This window comes from Eleginops maclovinus, chromosome 15 (assembly GCF_036324505.1).
Source record: "Eleginops maclovinus isolate JMC-PN-2008 ecotype Puerto Natales chromosome 15, JC_Emac_rtc_rv5, whole genome shotgun sequence".
Taxonomy (NCBI): Eukaryota; Metazoa; Chordata; class Actinopteri; order Perciformes; family Eleginopidae; genus Eleginops; species Eleginops maclovinus.
The window spans coordinates 8,797,366-8,816,200 of record NC_086363.1 but is presented as its reverse complement, the minus strand read 5'-3'; the positions used below and the strand labels follow the sequence as shown (position 1 = coordinate 8,816,200).

Genomic DNA, 18,835 nt, shown 5'->3' with positions numbered 1-18,835 from the left:
ATGCAGATGACGTTCAAGCAAAGCAGGAGCGGGACCTCCCCTGATAGTGAGAGTGACCTTTCCTGCAGGTCAGTGACCCCAGGCCTTAAAAATAGTCCCTGGGGGAGTCAGGAACCGTGCTGCCAGGGGTGATTCACAACGTGGTAGACAGACATCAAGGGCACCACAAACACACTTGAGGAATGTCATAGGTGATCACACAAGACGAACTTATACGTGAATAGTAGTAAAACCACTGCGTTTAACATGCATGTATCCTTTGTATATATATATAAAATGAGACAAATATTTTAGACTTTCTTTAGGGGATCTTTCTGTTTCTTAACCCAAAATACACATTTTGATAGTGAACCCCATTTGCCTAGAGGATGCAGCCAATTCTGTTAAGTACATTTTAATTAATATTAGACTCCTAAGAATACTAATTAAAATATAGGTTACAATAAACTCCTCACATTGAAGCAACAAAGATGTAGTCCATTTTATTTTGCCCTGAATACCACAATCTTAATCTATCTCACCTTGGTCTTACCTCATGTTTTATACATCGTTTTCCTTTTTTTTTTCAAATCAACATCTCTAGGTTGATACACTGGGCTTAATTGGATCGAATGTCCTGAACTCTTATCTCTTAGTGAGCCTTCTCTTGGTGATTAATTGGGATCAAGATTTCCACATCACTAATTCCACTTAATCGATGGGTCAGAGGCCCTGGCGGTCCCCAGGCCTTTTCTTTGAACCAATGTGGATCAGGCATTTATTATTTTTATTTATAGGTGTGTGCATGTATATGTGTTTATGTGTATTCCAATGTGCAAGAAAAAAGTGTGTGTGTGTGTGATGAGTAGGCGGACAGGCCAGCCCCACGGTGCTTCACACGCCACTGAGTCTTGTGTGGGAGTTATCACACAAACCCAATTAGCATGACAACTAATTACTGTTGCCTGGGTCCCCTCCCCCAGCTAACCAACTCATTAAATTAAATCAACACACTGGTCTTCCTACTGAAAACAATGCTTTCAGGGAGTCATAATGAAAAGCCTGCCGCTTGCTGTTTGTGTTTTCCAAGTATTACTTTTCTTAGGGTGGTCACTTGAGTCTTTTGAAAGCTGGAGAAACTTCAAATATCAACACTGGAATGTCTTCTGGGCTAAACGGAGGGAGAGAGAGAAGAAAAGGGGAGACAATTGGGAGAATGTGAGATAATCAGCGTTATGTATTCAGGGTGAACACGAGGAAAAACAAATGGATACAGAAAAATCCGCTGACACCAACTATTTTCAATGGAATTGCTCACATTCTTCATGTCACATTAAAGTGAATTAGACATTTAATTCTAGCAGTTCAGTATGTGTTGGCTGGCTTCTTCTCAATTGCGCACTCGGCAACCAAATAAGGTTAACATTTAAAGTTTCTATACACAGTTTACACTAAATTCTAAAATTCTATTGATCCTCCCACACAACGGCATTTCCGAGTAGGATTTACAAAAAGTAATCCTTGCTTTATTAATATCGTGGTAATTGCAGTTCCCTTTCATGTGCTGTGTGTATAAAACAGGCGATGTTTAAACAAAGCATATTTCTGCTAAGCCCCGGATCCCCAGATTCTCCATGCAGTGTTCGCCTCCGTGGCCATGTGGTAGGTGATTATGTTACACTATTGTGTGTGTGAACTGAGATTCCAGGGTGTTTTAATCATGCGCGACTGAAAGGACAGATGTTGTTTTGGATGTAAGCGAGCTTCCAAAGGTATGAGCAGCACTTTGTGAGAGGCCTGTGTCCTTTCACACAGTGTTTTTGAGCTCAGTGCATGTGTGAAGGCAGCAATGTGCATTTGAAAGAGGAATGGATGTCTAAGTAGAGTAAAATGGACTTTGTTAAATGTTTACACGTTTGAAACAAACAACAACAGGGTATAAAGTTCACATTTGTTTGTTTGGCCACAGGTGCAGACAGTTGAGATGTGGTGGTCTCACTGTGGAAGGACGTCATGAGACTCGGCTGGCAGCTGGGTTGGTGTCAGGGTGGCAGTGCCAGGCTGACAGCTAAGCCACAGTGTGTCATACAGTCCACTGCACATCTCACTCTGCACAATATGTACTGTGGCAGGCCAGTTCATAATACTGCAATGGCACAGCATTTCAAATATCGACTGTACTACTAAAATAACATTTATTCCAGACTTTAAAAAACCTAGATTTTGAAGTTAATTTATCTTCCTTTATTGCTTAATTGTGATTTGAACAGTAAAATGAGTAAAGCGAAAAACTTTAAGAAATATTTTAGACACTTGTAGATAAAATGTGTTTACAAAAAGACAGCTACTTCATTGCAACACAGCTACATTATTGGTTAGGGGTTGTCCCTTGCTGACACCAACGTGACCAGAATTAGTTGTTTATTTGTTCCCTTTGTGACAATTTTTCATCCTGATGTCCACAGAGTGAAAGCGAGGAAGTCTTATAAAGACTGGAGTAATACATCATGGAATGTACTTTGAATCCAAAAAACAACCCTGAGATTTCACATCTGTTTATTCCAAGAAGACAAACAGTTTTAGATAGCTTTGACATAAGTCGCCTGCTTATCAGAAGCTTTCCCAGGGGCATGTTTTGCCAATTTTTTTTCCACTTCTCAAACCCCTTTCAGAATCTTCTTCTTCTCTATGTGCATTCTTTTAAGTCCCTCTATCCAAGAAGGGGGCAGTAAAATGGGACATAGTGGTGCCCCCTGCTGTTGTCAAATATACTTACAAACCAGAGATCACAGGGCCCTTCTGCACATGCACAACACTGAACAGAATAGTAAACCCACTTGCACATCCTGTTAAGTCAGCCGCTCTGCCATATGTTAGCCTCTGAGCTAGATACAGTAAAAGGAGCTCGGCCTGGATGTTATTAATGACCATGTGTTCTGTGGACACATAATTATCCCCTGCAGTTTCATCCCAATCAGTTCTCAGTTTTATAGTACTTGCTTCAAATTTATAGGGCACAATTACACACACAGAAAAAAAGGTATGCACAATCATGCAGACTTATAGTAGCTTTGCAAAGTTCTAGTGCTAACAAGACATTAGCCAGTGGGACTCGATACGATTTAATGGGTCCCTTTCTGCTGTGTTTCTCTGCCAATGCACTCTCATCTGTTTTTAACGTAATGTTACACTTGTGCACACCGTTAGTGTTTTGTAATGGTTGGTTATTTTGAATTTAAACAACTACAATCCAAAACTAGGAGATTATTTTGTTTGCTAATCACCTTGAGCAGCAGAAACTAGCAAACAGACAACATTCAGTTCTTAGAGAAGCAGAGAAAGACAGAGAGTCTCTTGTGGAGTGTGGTGTGTGAGGAATTCCAGTTCTGCAGATGCCACATTATCCCTGGCACACACACATAAACAGACACATATCTACAGCCCGCACCCAGCCACACACTCAATCACACAGAGTAACCAACTGTATGCAAACAGCAAATCAATCTAATAATACCTCAAGCGCACATTTATAATCTTCTCAGACAAAAAAGTTCACGCAGTAAGCCATGTATTAGGAGCATTCATAGCATCACCTCTCCTGAAGATTTATATCGCATAGCTCGCAGACACGGCTGACATTTGGTTATGTATTAGATGTTATAATAACTTGTTCCTCGGCCAGCCCAGAGCTGCTATGTGGTCCAACCTTCTGTAATTACTGTCAGTACGCACACAGCCATCGTATATCTCACACACAACCCGCGACACATGATCTGTCACACAAACTTGGCCATTTGCACATTAGAGGCAAATAAACTGCCATGTTACAATCCATGCTGAAATGCAAAAAAAAAAAAAAAAACTCACATCAGTGGATGAATATCAAAACATCAGTGCAGAAGGACTTTCAACACTCAGAAAGTGTTCAAACTGAATCCCAATGCATGTGGTTCTTAGGACCAGACTGTTGTTTGGGATATGGGTGAGTAATGGACCAATACCAGAGTTAAATGGCCACTCTTTAATTTAATTTCCAAAAAGTGTACAAACCCAATAACGCAATTTGCTTTCAACCTACAAGAAATTGTTCCCATCACATCAGTTTTGAGACATATTGAATTATGTTTTGCCTGTTAACCCTCTTAAACATCTAGAATTCAATCTATGTCTGGGTATAATTTATTGCTATTTCAACAAATTCCTTGGCGCAGGGCTTATCTGTCCACTGGACTGCATGGAAATCCATTTTCAGATATCCTGCTGACAAAGTGGAGGAATCTAAACTACAGGGAAAGACATTCTTTTTAACAATGAGTCCCAGAGTTAAATGTTGTGCCGTGACCACAAATAAAAAGTATCACCGCATTCACAGAGTTCGCTAATGTGTCAGCAGATGCTTAAAAATAAGTACTTTGAATTTGTTTTAAAATGTGATGCGGATGTGTCTCCATTGTTCAAGTACATCAGACTAAACTGTTGACTTGTGCTGTAAAGCTGGCTCCGTACTCCGGATTTAACAGTGGTTGTGGTTTGGACAGAGCGCATTGTAAAATACCTCCCTACTGACAACATAAGCCAGCTTGGGCCTGAGTCTAACCTTGACCACAGCACTTTCAGCCCCTTGACATTTCCTTCTCAATAGTTCATCACTTTAACTTGTGATTTGTTTGTTCCCTGACAATTTGTATTGCTTTCTGGCATCTGTGGGACATTAGCTAGTTATTATCATACAAGAGATCAGTGCTTTTGAGCTACTTTGAATTTTAAATGAAATTGTTGATATTGAAGGACAAAAAGCATATTTAATGAAAGTTGGCATAGTTGAGTGGCTGACAGGACAGCCATTCAGCCACTAGTCTCATACCAGCATGAACTGTCTGGCTTCAATGTGTGTGAATTTGTAGCACAGTCTCAATCTGTCTCTGTCTGTCTACACTGAAGTCAACCACACAACACACAAACATAGTGCAAGCTCAGCTCAACCACTGTAGCCCTCTACTTTCACAGGAATTTCCCCCCATTTTTGCCCAGAGGATCCTGCTTACACTGGCAAAATATGAACCCAGTGGCAACGTTTAGCCACAAAAACACAAAACAAAACTTGTATATTTTCCTAATTACTTAAACAGGTTCACATGGCAAAGTACGAAGTGGTCAAACTTGTGGATTGTGCTCTTAAAAATTGGTATTTATGGTCATGTAAAAAAAGGGACTGAATGGATATTTCTTTGAGTTAAATCATACTAGGCGTTTGATGACAATTTTTAGTTCCTGTCAGTCTGAAAATAATTTCTAATCACATCATGCAACAAAAAAGTTCTCTACCCGTATCATTTTTAAACACTGACTGTGAAAATCAAAATGAAGTCACAGAAGTCACTTTTGCTATCTATCAGAAACATTTTAGCCATTTCAAGGATCTCAAGTTTCTGAGCTGTAATTGGCTGAGTCATAACCTTTGAGATCTTAAAAGGGCTCAGAGGTTACTATGACGATGCCCGATGGTTGCACCGGCATGACCAATCCTCATTACAGGTTGGTGGGGAGTCCTGTCTGAAATTTCTTGTCCAGATGGTCACTCAGAACCAATTAACACACCTTTCTGACTCTCCCTCGCTAACTCAATCTCTCTGTCGCTCTGTTATCCCGTCCCCACAGATCTCATCAATGTGTAACCTGCGCCAACACGTTTTAGCACACACAACAACAAGCAGACATCCAGGCTGATAGAAAAAAACAAATTGAGCAGTCGGCGGTCATTAGCTTTGTGTGTTTAATGATTGTCCTTCCAGGCTGGGTTAGAGGCCAGCCAATGCCCCAGTAATGAGTCTGCTCTGCTGCCCCCTCACCCTCCTGGAAGAGGGGAGCTTCTCTGGAGCCAAGAAGACTCAGCGGGATCTGAAGCAGTGTAGAGGTTAATGGGCCCGCTGAGATTATTCGGGATGAGAAAAATTGAGCTTGGAATACAGATGGCTCTGCCTGAGGTAAGGACACTTTCCTAAATAGGAGATGCCATGAAGACTGCCTGCGTCATCGTTTATGGAAAATGTCATCACTCCAGTTGCTCTGAATGCATTATAACAGAATTGAATAATAGATACTTTGTTCTTAATGGGTGTTCTAAATACGACGGTTATTATTTTCATTGTCCACTATCAGTCAAAAAGTCTAAGATGAATTCCTTAAACTATTTACTTTATCTGACCAATTCCCTAAATTCCGTTTAGATCTACAATAATATGCACCTGGAAAAGTTACAATTATCCAATATTGTTGCCTAACAAATATCCTTGATTATCATATTATAAGTATATTATTACTGTTGGAAACATTTCTCGGAGTCAATCACAGACCTTGTATCAATCGATCAGAAATGCTGCAAAACATGGAACAAATACAGATAGAGAAATTGATCGTGGAGGGAAAGAATGGTCAGACGGATAAAGACACCCTAAGGGTCCTTGGATGACCCACACATACACAATCTACACATACTCACTGGAGGTTATATTGGTCCAGGTGTGTACTGCTGCAGGGCTTGGTGCTGAGCCCATGCTGGCTGAGAAGATATTCATACCCTGTTGCGCAGAGCTGGCATTTAGCCCAGAACAATGCAGTATTTACCTTCCTTCGCTCTAGTTATCGTTATTCTTCTCCTGCACTGTCTCTGCAAACAATGTCAGCGTGACTGCAGGTTTGAATCTGTCACTCACTTGCACTACTGTCCAACACATGGACACTCCGGTTTCAATTACTTTCTCTCTGCTTACTTCTCTCTTTTCTACACACACTATTTTTCCATATCTCCTTGTCAAGTGGAATATGTCGAGGGGACAGATGGTCATGATGATCTCAGAGAAAGAAAAAATATGAGCACATATGGCTCGTAAAGCTTAGACCTGAGACTAGAAACATAACAATGTAAAGCTCTCTATATCATGTCCGAAGGGGAATTAAAAACCGAATACTGAGCCGGGCAGGGGTATTTCCAAGGGTGTGTGTGTTCTCGTGTGGAATCTCACTTCCCTGGCTCTGGTCCCAGAGTCTTGTGGGTGGTGGGAGCTAGGGATGTAGAGCTAAAGTAAATGTGGGATGAAGGATTGCTGTAACCATAACAACTGAAACCTCAACAGCTTGCACATAGGGCCATACAATATTTAAGGTAATATACTCAAAATGCATGTACAATGAGCAAGTTTCTAGGCAGTGTGGCTTTGTTTCTATCAAAGACATTATGAAGAGCCATCAATCAAGCCACATGTATTGGTATGAAAGCACATTTGCACCATCCAAATGCACCTGGTGATATAAAAGATGTAGACATGGTACTATGAAATCTGATTTAAGCGTACCGATATAACCAGCCAGTCTTTTAAACCCCTGATCCTCAGACAGCCACCCTGCAGGTAAACACACAAACACTTTTCATATTTTTTACTTTGACGCTATCCCCGACATGAATATCAATGTGAAATGGGAAGCAGGCAAAAGCTTTACTCACCGTACACTGGAGCTCAACAAGATCTACAGGGATAAAGTCGGGCAGAGCGTAGACACGGCGATGCACTAAGTCACACTGAAATTTAACTGCAGCTAGAATAAAGTAAGCCGTGCTCTGACACTGTCTAGTTCCAGGGGTTAGACCTAGTCATAACCTCAACCAGACTTCTGTTTATGCACACGGATGACTGGCATCAGAAAGCAGGACATGTGGTGAAAACATGTTTACAGCCGTGGCCAGGTTTTTTTTAGGTATGACGTGAGGGCAAAATGAAGATGGGTAAACTATGGTTATTGTCAGTGGATAAAAAACAGGTCAACATTTTAAAACTACACATTTAACTTAATAAATTATAACATTATGAGACTAAAATAAAGGAGAGAATCACCAATTGAGAGACGTTTAGAGAGGATAAAAGGAGATCAAAAGAGGATGTTTTATGGAGTCAGGGGGCAAGATGGGGCAGGAAAGGGCAAGGTATTTACCACAGCTGGAGCAACAGCTCCCCCTGGGGCAAACAGGAGATAATACATAAGGCCTCACTATATCTGACTCGCATTTGCCACCAAGTTCAAAGACAACCTTCATTGTTTGGTATAGGTGTCCACCAAAGGAGAGGAAAGGAAACCCTACTATGAAGTCTGTAAATTCAAGCTTAGCTCACTGAGCTGAACAGAACAGATTACTGATCTTTATTTGTACAAATGCTAAAAGTTATATATTTGGATTGACAGAAGCTTTTGGACAGGCAAAATATATATGTTATGATTAATTTGAGTTAAAAGAAAGTGTATTAAAATAAAATGTGTTTTATGTAAAAGAGAGACTGCACTTTCCACACTGGTAAGCTACCAGAAACCAAATCATTCTCTCCCTCCTCTTCTCCCACACTCACAACACATTCTGTTTTCACTTCAGCTCTTTTATGTGTTTACCAACCTTTAATTTTACAATGGCCATTAAACACCCACCTTTGAGTGACATGTTAATGCAGATTGAGTCCACAGAAATACATTATTATTTTCGCTCTGTGATTCATTACTGACTCTTGTTCCCTTACACCTCATAAGAGTTTACAACTCAAACACGCATGAACAGATTCATGCACACCAGAGCACTCATGCACTCGTCTGTGCCTAAAATCAACATACAGAACACACATTCCTAATCTGTATCCATGGATGTGGTTGCTGCTCCTATGATTATTTTTCCATCCACGGCTGGTAGCACAGCTGTCCTTGGAAGAGGGAATCTTTCATTTATAGATCGGCTGTTGCTTGAATCTGAGGCAAGGGCCGAACAGCCTCTATGCCAACCTGGATGGAGGCCACAATTCTGAGGGGAAAATGGATGAGCTGGACCTAATTGGCTTGAATTGCAGTGATAATACATTGATGCCAACAACAGACCATAACACGAACATAGCTGCCTATGTAGCCCACTGAAAAAAGCCACAGGACGCATGTGCCGAAAGCCAAAAGCCTCAAGCCAAGGCTGGTGAGCATAACCACTGGCCTTACAAGAAAAACTGTAACTACACCCTGTTTAAATTACAGCATACAAAACTGACCATTCTGAGTTGTTTTAAAACAGGAAGGCCGTCTCTCTGAATGAATGCTAATATTGTTTGTCACTAAAATACACTAAATGCATCAAGGAGCAATGACAAACATGCACCTTATACAATGATGTTGGATTTTCTCTCTACAAATTCCTCGACACTGATATTGGTGTTTTTCTTTTTTTCTTTCATTGTTCTTTTATTGGCACGTTTGGGTTTTCACACTGCATTACTGCTGCCAACTCTTATTATGTGGAAACACTTGAAATAAATTATTTGTCATTCTAGTTTATTTTTAAGGAATGGCCGGAATGTTTGAGTGTTCTCAAACATCAAGCGTAGGAGCTATATTGGCGTTAGCAGGATATCATAAATCTAATTGAGAAAGTCTTATGCTTCAACTAAGCTTTTACTCAGTAAAATCACATGATAAATCTTGACAACAGAATGATGAATAGCTTGTGTTTATCCTAATTATTTCATCATACTAATTCTGCCAGAAATGTGAAGAAAAACTACCTCTTGTCTGCAAGCGGAGAGAGACCTACTCATCACAGTGCTCAAAGGCTCCATCATTCACCTTCAATTTCACACTTTCTCTGTATATTCACAGCCACTTTTCTGTTGTATTAGAGTATTTATGGTGTGTTGGGTTCCTGCGTGTTAGAGGCCGTTGTTAATGCAGTGTGCTTGTGATTTGTGATGCCTGTGAAGGATCAGAAGTCGGGGGTTTGTTGGGGTCGGAGCAGCTTTAGTTGTTCCTGCAGATATCGAGTGTGAGAAAGTCTTGACGGCGAGCGCTGGCTGCAGCTGATACGAGTCCTGTGGGACTTCGCCTCTGCTGAGGTCATCCCCTAACACTGCAACACACATACATCACTGCTGACATTACCACGGATCGCCGCCAAGCCGTTTCTATGGGCAACACAAACAGGAAAAAGCATGTGTGTGTTTGGATGACTGATTTTAAGAGAGATCGTCAAACTTTATTAGTGATTTATTGAGTATAGAGTGATGTGCTTCACACCATCACTTATTAAGGTAAACATCTATAAATATAAATCAATCCTTTCTATGTGTCACATGTACTGTATGTGTATATTATCCATTTTGGAGTTTAAATAAAATAAAATAGTAGTCGTGAAAAACAATTGAAAATGAACATGTGTGCAGATAGTATAAAATGAGATTAAATTAAAGTTTTAAGTGCTGTTTGGTGTGTGCCTGCGTGTGGGGACTGCACATAAGAGTGTGTATCCCCACAGCCTTTCCTGCACCCCCGCTGGGCCATTCAATGCTTGGTATCCTGGGAAGCGGGGCGGCAGTGCCAGCAGTAATCAGAGCTCTTTGTATCCACACACACTGTCGAGCTATAATCAGGGAATGTTCTTTCTCCATCAATAATAGCTGTAATCCTCTCATCTCAATATGATGTGTAACCTGTGACATGCTGAAAACTCGGATTTTGATGGAGATTTATACAATATCTGGCCTCTGACTTGTTACAGAATAGATTGAATGAGCTTTAAAAGCCAGTTTTTGTTGCAAAAGTAGATCTACTGAGAATAACATTGTTTTGTTAGCTAGTAACAACAGCAGGAAAAATGGGCCATTTAGTAGTGATGATATTATTTAGAGGAACTATTTCCCAAAAATCAGGCATGCAAAACAATGCCATTGTTTGTGTATTCACTTGTGTACCAAGCACATACTTATATACACCTTGATGTGCAATGCATGAGACAAAACTCCTTATGAGCTTCAATAACTATTATTCATCCAGAAGAAGTACACCCATATTTCGTTTTGTATATACTTGGCCTACTTGATATGATTTAATGACTGACATTGTGATCAAATGTGAATGCGGCACAGTTAAGGAGCAGATTATTTGAACAGTTGCTTCCTTCCCACGCTTCAAGTGGAGCTATACGTTTGTATCAATCGGGCTGTCTTGACATATGAAATGTCTTGGATCACACACGTGAAGCTGGACATAATGCACCATTATGTCTCAGCTATGTCTAACAAGGGAATCCCTTTCTCTAATTGGAACCAACTGTAGCAACGAAGAGCCAAGAGATAGAAATTTCATGAAGCTAGTCATGGATAAAACATGAAACCATGCACCAAATATCCAGTCTTATAAAAGTCTCAAAGCAGAATTAATGTATGCCTTTTGTTTTAATATGTATAATAAAGCACATGGCAGTATTTCTTTGACTACAGGTCAATAGTACGCCCCATCAGAATTGACCCGACCCACACTCTTAGGTGCTGCAATCTGCCACGTAGGGTGTAACCTGACTTTGACAAGTCCATGATTCAAAGCAATGAAGTGTGTGCGTTAGTCAACGTGTATTGTGTGCTGAGATAAGAGGAGAAACATAAGAAGTAGAGGGTGGGGAATAAAAACTTGAGACGGATAAGCTTAAGGTGCTGCTCTAAAGACTTGTCCGCCCGAAAATAAAAGAAGCTGTTTAAATGAGAGAAGTGAGAAGCGAGGAGAAAGATAGGAGGATCAGTAAAATCCCATCTGGCATCCTCGCATATGTATTCAGTCCAGCTCACAGAGCTGAGAGAACCTGTTCTCCTAGCGCATATAACATCCGTATAGAATAAATACCCCAGATGGCTGAATGTAGCATATCTGGACTCATCAATATGGCCAACTGTCAGTCAAACCCATTGGTATGCTAAACCTGTTTTCTTTGTTTTTTTCTATTTAAACTTTAATTGTGGCTTGTATTTCTGATTGGAATAGTAACGTAGGAAAAGTATTGACATGTTAGACGCATGAATAAGCTGTTTGTTGTAAGGGCCTTAAGGTTTGTTCAAAGTGTATTCATATGTTCATTTTGTCCTACTGTGGTGCTTTCTTTGTCCTCATTCATGGTCTTATTCAAACTCTGTCCCTTTCTCTATTTTACATTGTTGCCACACTTCGTTGACATCACTGCTTAGTGAATGTTGTTATCGTGACAAAAACAAACTATAGCTTTGTTCCCAACACATTTCACTCTCCTTCACTCCAATTGGTTGGCTAGCACACATACTGTACAGAAGAGCGCTTCTTGGGCCAAATTACACTACCTCATTGGTTGTGGTACTCCATCTGCCCAGTGACATGCTGATGTAATGTAACGCATACTAACTTGGCTGATGTCAGTCCAGTAAGTTGACGAAGTACAGGAGGGAATAGGATTTTAACACAGACCTACTGTCTCAACAATGTTCTCAAAATGACTTATGTAGAAGCCATTTAAGGGGAAGTAATTAACAGTATCAAGACTAATATCAAGTCACAAAGAGAGACTTTTCAGCAGTGACCTCAGTCTCACTCATGCCACCTGCACTGTAACATCATCGCTGCTCGCCAATAAATCACACAACGACACGGGTTTAGCTCGTAACACCCAGAAATAAACGGAAAAGTAGCATTTCAGACAGACAGGGACCAGCTGCACTGACAGAGGGAGATGGCTGAATTACACATGCACATATGGCAAAAAGTGCATAGTCAAATAATTCCTGGGAGGCTGAGGGGGAAATGAAGGTTGGTGTTTTATCACTGTCCCAATCATAGCCACCCCTAACGTCTCTTTCCACGGATCACATGCGCTGCAGGAGAGTCGCAGAAGCAGATGTGAGCGAGACTTTGGTCCAAGTGTGTGTCAATGATGCCTCTTCTATATATTGCCTAATGGTAATGATGTCAACACACACCTGTTGCCATGGCACTAAGCCCTGCCCTGGCATCAATAAACAGGCACAGGAGTGACTGCCCAGCACAGGCAGAGCATTGCAACAGCAGCTGGCATGTACAGTTTCATCTGGCAGAGAAAATGAAAAAGCATAGAGAAGTAAATGCCAAGTGATTCTCTTTAAAGCAGAGCTATTCGTTCTGGTTTCCACTTCAGGGAGTCTCATTAGAGTCCAGCTATAGACCGACACTCACTGATGAGCGGAAAGGTAGGAGAGTAAGAGAGACTCGCAGATGACAGTACTTGCTTTGACAGCTGAAGCCTTATGCAAAAATTCACATTGAATACTTGACGTGCTACGGCCAAAGCTCTCTATGAAGCAGCAGCACTCTCCTCTCTGAGCTGAATACCACAGCAGAATATGAGTTGGTTCCAGGGGCTTCATGCTGGCTTCACTGGCATCTGTATAAGTGTGTCTGTTTTTGAGGGGATGCGATTTAAAGCATTTGAATATGCGTGCATTCATGTCCATTGTGCTATTTGCTTCTTACGTGCACACATGTGAACAGCGATGTGTCTTTGCATGTGTGTGAAGGAGGGCTTCCCATCTGTGTATACACTATTTGTGTTTCCTCTCACACATTGGGCATTCACAAGGATATTGTGAGGTTTGTTCTTCCTGTGTTGGGGGAAGTCTACCAAAGGAACTCTGGCCTTAACAAACTCCCCTTCCTCCCGTTCTTTCCCTCTCTCTTCCCTCTTCCCCCACCCCCCATCAACGCCAGCTTCCTCCCTCCATCCGCTCCCTTTTTCCTTGTCAGCTGGTGGGGAGATCCAGATGTGAAGGGGGACTTGGACAGGAAAAGGAGAGGGAGAAGGAGAGAGATATAGAAATCCACCTCCCCTGGTGACAGACTACATTGTCTAAGACCTTTTGGACAAGCCTTTAGCCACATACACACAAACAATTATGTGCACCACACAATAGAGTCCCTCAGGACAACAAGGCCCGATTGTGTAAGTGTGTGAGAGACTGTGCGTGTATGTGTGCACATCTGGCGACAAAGCAAATCAATGAACAACCTCTTGCAGGAGATTTAGTGTTGATATTTAGTTGGCTTATTTACGGGGGTCTTGGCCAGACTTGAGGCCATTGTTCGCGTTCAGCGAGTGTAGAGGAGGAAATCAATAAGGACCTGAGAGAGAGAGATGACAAACAGGGACACAGAGGTGCGCCACAATTATTTTTCCTGCTTCTTTCTCTCTTAATTTCCCTAACCTTTGCTAAATTCCCCACATTTACATTCTCATGTAAAATCACAGGAGCAACAATTAGGAACACACACAGGTTTGGATGGCAAAGACAGGTAATTGCAGAGAATTACTCCAGACATAGTGAACAATGGCAAACACATGTACACACCCACACAGCATGTGTATTAAGTTAATAGAGTGAGTCAGCGAAAAGGGAGCTAGTCAGTCAGAACTAAGAGAACTCAAAACGCTCTCACTACTGGAGCATTTCTCTTGCCAACTTCTAAACAAGTTTCTCCTCGTCCTTTTCACAGCATGCCAACTTCACTATCACGTTTAGAAATCACCTCAACATTTATCAAAATCTCGGAGAGAGAACAAATGAATGAGACAATTTTTTCTCTCCTGACAAAAGCCCCAAATAAAAATGTCAGTACTTACCGCAAGGCAGTTCAAGTATTTCCAAGCCGATCTTTTCCGGAGCTAACACACACTAACTCTTTGAGATTGGGAGTAACAAGTAGTGTACAGTGGAGAACAATGCATGTCTGCCGGAGCACAGCAAAGCGTAAGCAACGGAGAAACAGAGAGGTCCAGTCATCAGGCTGCTGCTCACATGGGACGGGGAGAGGAGGGAGAGGGAGGGAGGGTTAGCTATAGGATAGTCTACAGTAACAGGGATTTGGTCAGGGGGAGGGATCTCATCCTTCGCTCCACATGTCGTGCTCTTTTCTCTGTTTTCTCCAGAAATGTTTCAGCAACTCCCACATTTCTCTGCCTGTTTCAAATGGACTGGGTCTGGCCTTCCTGTCCTGGTCCCCTCCCCTTTCATTTGCTATCACACTTCTCGTCTCTTTTGTTCAGCTTCCCCATTCTAACACACCCATGTAGCGTGTCTTTGTCCTCTGAGTTCAGGCGTATTCCTTTAAAAAGGTGTCTACCTGTTCCATTTAAGAAGGTTGCACTCCACCTAGGCACACCTAAGTGCTGTAGACATGCTGACAATACACATATGTGAACTCACAAATGTACACATACAAGGTCACTTATACAAAGTGGCTGCTAAGCAGAGGACAATTCCCTGTTGACTCATTTGTCTGTACTGGTTAAACATGCAATCATGGAAACAGAGCAGAAAATTACAGGGTTACACAGATATTGGATCCCTTTCTTTCTCTCCCTCTCACCCTCTGTCACTCGCTTTTTTGTTCAAAAGGACCCAATTCAGAAGTGGCCCAGATACCACACTGTACTGGGGGAAAGGAGGAAAAGCTAAAAGAGAGTCAGAGAAACATGATACAGCTAAAAGCAACAATTATTTGAATGAGTCACTCAGCAGTGAGGTTTGGTTTTTTTTTCAATGTTAATTTGGGAGAGGGAGAGAGTGACCAAAGAAGAAGAGGAGGGAAGAAATCATCCCATTTTGGAACGCTGCACCTCCTGAGGACTCCCTGAGGTCGTGGGAGAGGGAAGAGAAATGGAAAAAAGAAAGGACAGAAAGTAGGAGAGGGGAAAGGAGGGGCAGGGGAGGACGGAAATGGACTTGGATAAGTACCAGAAGAACTTCTACTCCCCATCCCCAATCTACCCTCCAGCACATGGTTCAGCTGACAGCATAAAATAACACAGGGTACAACAATATTCCAGACCCGAGGGTGACGGTGAGCAGACACTGACAAACTGGAAAATAGGAAACAGAACATGGACATAAAAGACACATAACCTACTAACTTGAAATACTGTGGAGCCACAAACAAAGCCGACATGCACCTCCTTAGCATTTTTAGTTCAGTGGTAGAGATAATTGTAACGATCAAAACAACTCTAATTGGGCTGCTTGTGTTTTCCTCTAATTTTCAATGCTGGTGGAATCTGATAAACAGATTAAATAATGCAAAAGTGATTATGATTGGTATCTTAAAATCAAAGAACTGCCTTCACTCACGCATTCAGTTACAGAGAGACTCACCCATGCCTTCATCACCTCCCATCTGGACTACTGCAACGGTGTCCTGTCTGGACTGCCCACCAAGGCCCTTACCAGACTCCAGTACGTCCAGAACTCAGCTGCCAGGGTTCTAACCCACACAAAACCCTGGCAGCATATCACTCCCATTCTGCAACAGCTCCACTGGTTGCCAGTCAATATCCTCCTGCTCACCTACAAATCTCTCCATGGACTCTCTCCACAATACCTCACAGATCTCCTCCACCCTTAAACTCAGTCACGTTCCCTGCGGTCCTCTGACAAGGACCTGCTTTTGGGGACAGGGCCTTCTCTGCCAATGCTCCCACACTCTGGAACAGTCTACCACTCCACGTCCGCTCTGCCCAATCCCTGCCCATGTTCAAAAAGCACCTCAAAACATTTCCCTTTGATCCATAACCCCCACTCCCCTTTTCTCCTCCCTATTTGTAAAGCGACCTTGGGTACCATGAAAGGCGCTATATAAGTTTAAGTTATTATTACTATTATTATATTTTTGCAGTGATGAAATACCACATTGAACCAAAAGTGATGAGGGAATCTAGAGCAGGGGAGCTTGGGTTGTGTCAAATTGTATTTCCTTATCAGTTTGTTTTTTCTCCTTACCTTTACTTGAACCCATCCTCAGGCCTAACCCCCAACGGCCATCACACACACACACTTAATCCCCAACGAATCATAGCCACTGCGAATGGCAGAGAAATGGAATACCCTATTTGATTAGAAAATATACTTGCACCATAACCTTAACTTGATGGAAATGAATTCTGCTACAACCTCTCCGGAGTATAAACTGTATATTTCTCTTATTACAATTAAAAAAAATGAAGCTGAAAATAGCTGTACCATGCTGTTTAGGGTTTGTGGAGAACTTTTGGCAGCTCTATCCCCAGTGTAGCAAGATGCTTCGTACAAACACCGCCTTCACAGTGATAGTATTACAGCCACACTCTGGCCAACCTGTGTATCCCTGCTATAAACTAATATAACAGCTGATGTGCATCCTGTTTAGACCTGCTGTCACAACATTTAGAAAAGGAAATATGGAAAGAAGGTTCATTTAAACACCCAGCGGAGGAATTTAAAAAGTTGCTGGAAGAAACTCTCAAGGATGTGCAGTATGCCCAAAATATAAACAAGCAGCATGCAGCATACAGGCATGTTTATACATACTGATGAGGGAACATGGAGAAAATGCGGTCAACATTCTTTGCTCAAGAGGATGGGAGGCACTTTTCCTGTGTATTAATCCAAATCGTTTTAATGTTTCTGAGCCTCTAAATAAGGGAGCATCAGATGCTTTCATTTTGTTGGATCCTTGAGTTGTAACCATGTTTGTCTCCTAAAGAATAACACCAGCTATTATCACTGCTGATAGAACCTCATAGCATTTCCATGTCAATTCCTGTATAGAGGCAAAAACCAGGCTGAGTACTTACAGTGCTGAGAAATGACCAGTAACATATTATCAAAAGTGGAAAACACATGTACAACACACACAAACATGCACAGACACATAAAACGTTTATTACTACCATCTATGCAGTAAAGAGCTGCTGTCTGGCAGGTCCACCAACATCAAACAGTGCATACTCCACTGTTGCTGGAGGCTAATGTACCGTAATGTTGCTGAGTAGGCATGTCAGCATGAATGTGCAAGTCACCTCTGTTACGAGTATCTCTATTTTATATGAATGTATAGTTTAGGATATTCACTCGAAACTGATAAGAGCATGATGTGACACACAAAGCAAATCAAAGCATCTTATGAGTTATACTTAGCCATTGTCTTTTTGTTAGCTCTTCTTGAGAGTGTTTGAGTGACTGATTCACAGAATGAATTTTTCAGAATATTGCTTTCTGCCGTTACATCATTGTGGTGTTGCTTTGCATAATTTAGCTTTTAAACTGCAAATTATATTGTTTGTAAATTAAGATTTATTGGTTTGCATCTGGCTCTAGGTCTCACTTTCTCACACAGAAAAAAAACTCATCAAAAACCCCTCAGAATCAATTAGCAGAATGTAAATGGGCCATTGAATTACTTTTAGCGCCAAGCACCGTCCTTGTTTCTCCTGAGGCAAACAATCAGCCAGCAGACACAAATTAACAATGAACAAGAGCACTTGTCTATCAACCAGCCTAGTGCGTGTGCGTGTGCGTGTGCATGTGCGTGCGTGCGTCTCTGCCTTGGTATATGTTCCGAGTCTGTTACAATAATTGTAGTTGGGTTTGTAATGGCTGTAAAATCATTAAAATGCATCATACTTCTGTAGATTTCTGTAAATTCCTATAGAATGTCTAAGTTTGAAAAAAAACTTCATATTCTCTGCTCTCCCAGAGCAAGGTCACAGTGCAGCCAGTCTACTGACCTCAGATTGTTTCTGAATAATGATCACTGTGACTGGATGTAACTAGACATACTGTACACACACAGCCATGCTCACACACACACAAACATTTGCTCAGGGCCAAGTCTCCCTTCACCATCTGCTAACAAAGACTGCAATGAGTCTGAACAGAATGAAAGAGAAAGATAGAAGACATGCGAAGCTTCAGATCTTTTCAGAGACAAAATGACAGAGAATTTCCTAAAAATATGTAGACGCACCTGCACACCTGCCGGGGTTTTTATATGCATCAAAGCACTGTTTGACGGCTCAACCGTGCCTGACAAAATTCAAAAGCAGTCATGAATTTTAAACAAGTGGCGGTTAAGGAATTTAGCGGCGACATCACATTTAAAGCAATTTATATGCAAATGTGTAACAAGTGGCAGCACACAGAAGGACTGCAGGAAGAATTAGCACTAGCTCATTGACTTAACTGACCTGCTACACTAATATAGA

General features: G+C 41.5%; 1 protein-coding gene across 3 annotated transcripts in view; it reads right to left on the bottom strand.

Moving 5' to 3' along the window:
- The window catches only part of sash1a (SAM and SH3 domain containing 1a), a 147,362-nt gene that overhangs the window by 52,788 nt on the left and 75,739 nt on the right, over nucleotides 1-18,835 (bottom strand). The window contains exon 1 of one of the 3 annotated variants that reach the window (XM_063901912.1): nucleotides 14,441-14,609. The exons of the other annotated variants lie outside the window; for them this stretch is intronic. The gene's annotated coding sequence lies outside the window, so the exon portion shown is untranslated. Of the gene's footprint in view, nucleotides 1-14,440; nucleotides 14,610-18,835 lie in introns of those variants that run through there. 3 annotated transcript variants of the gene reach the window in all.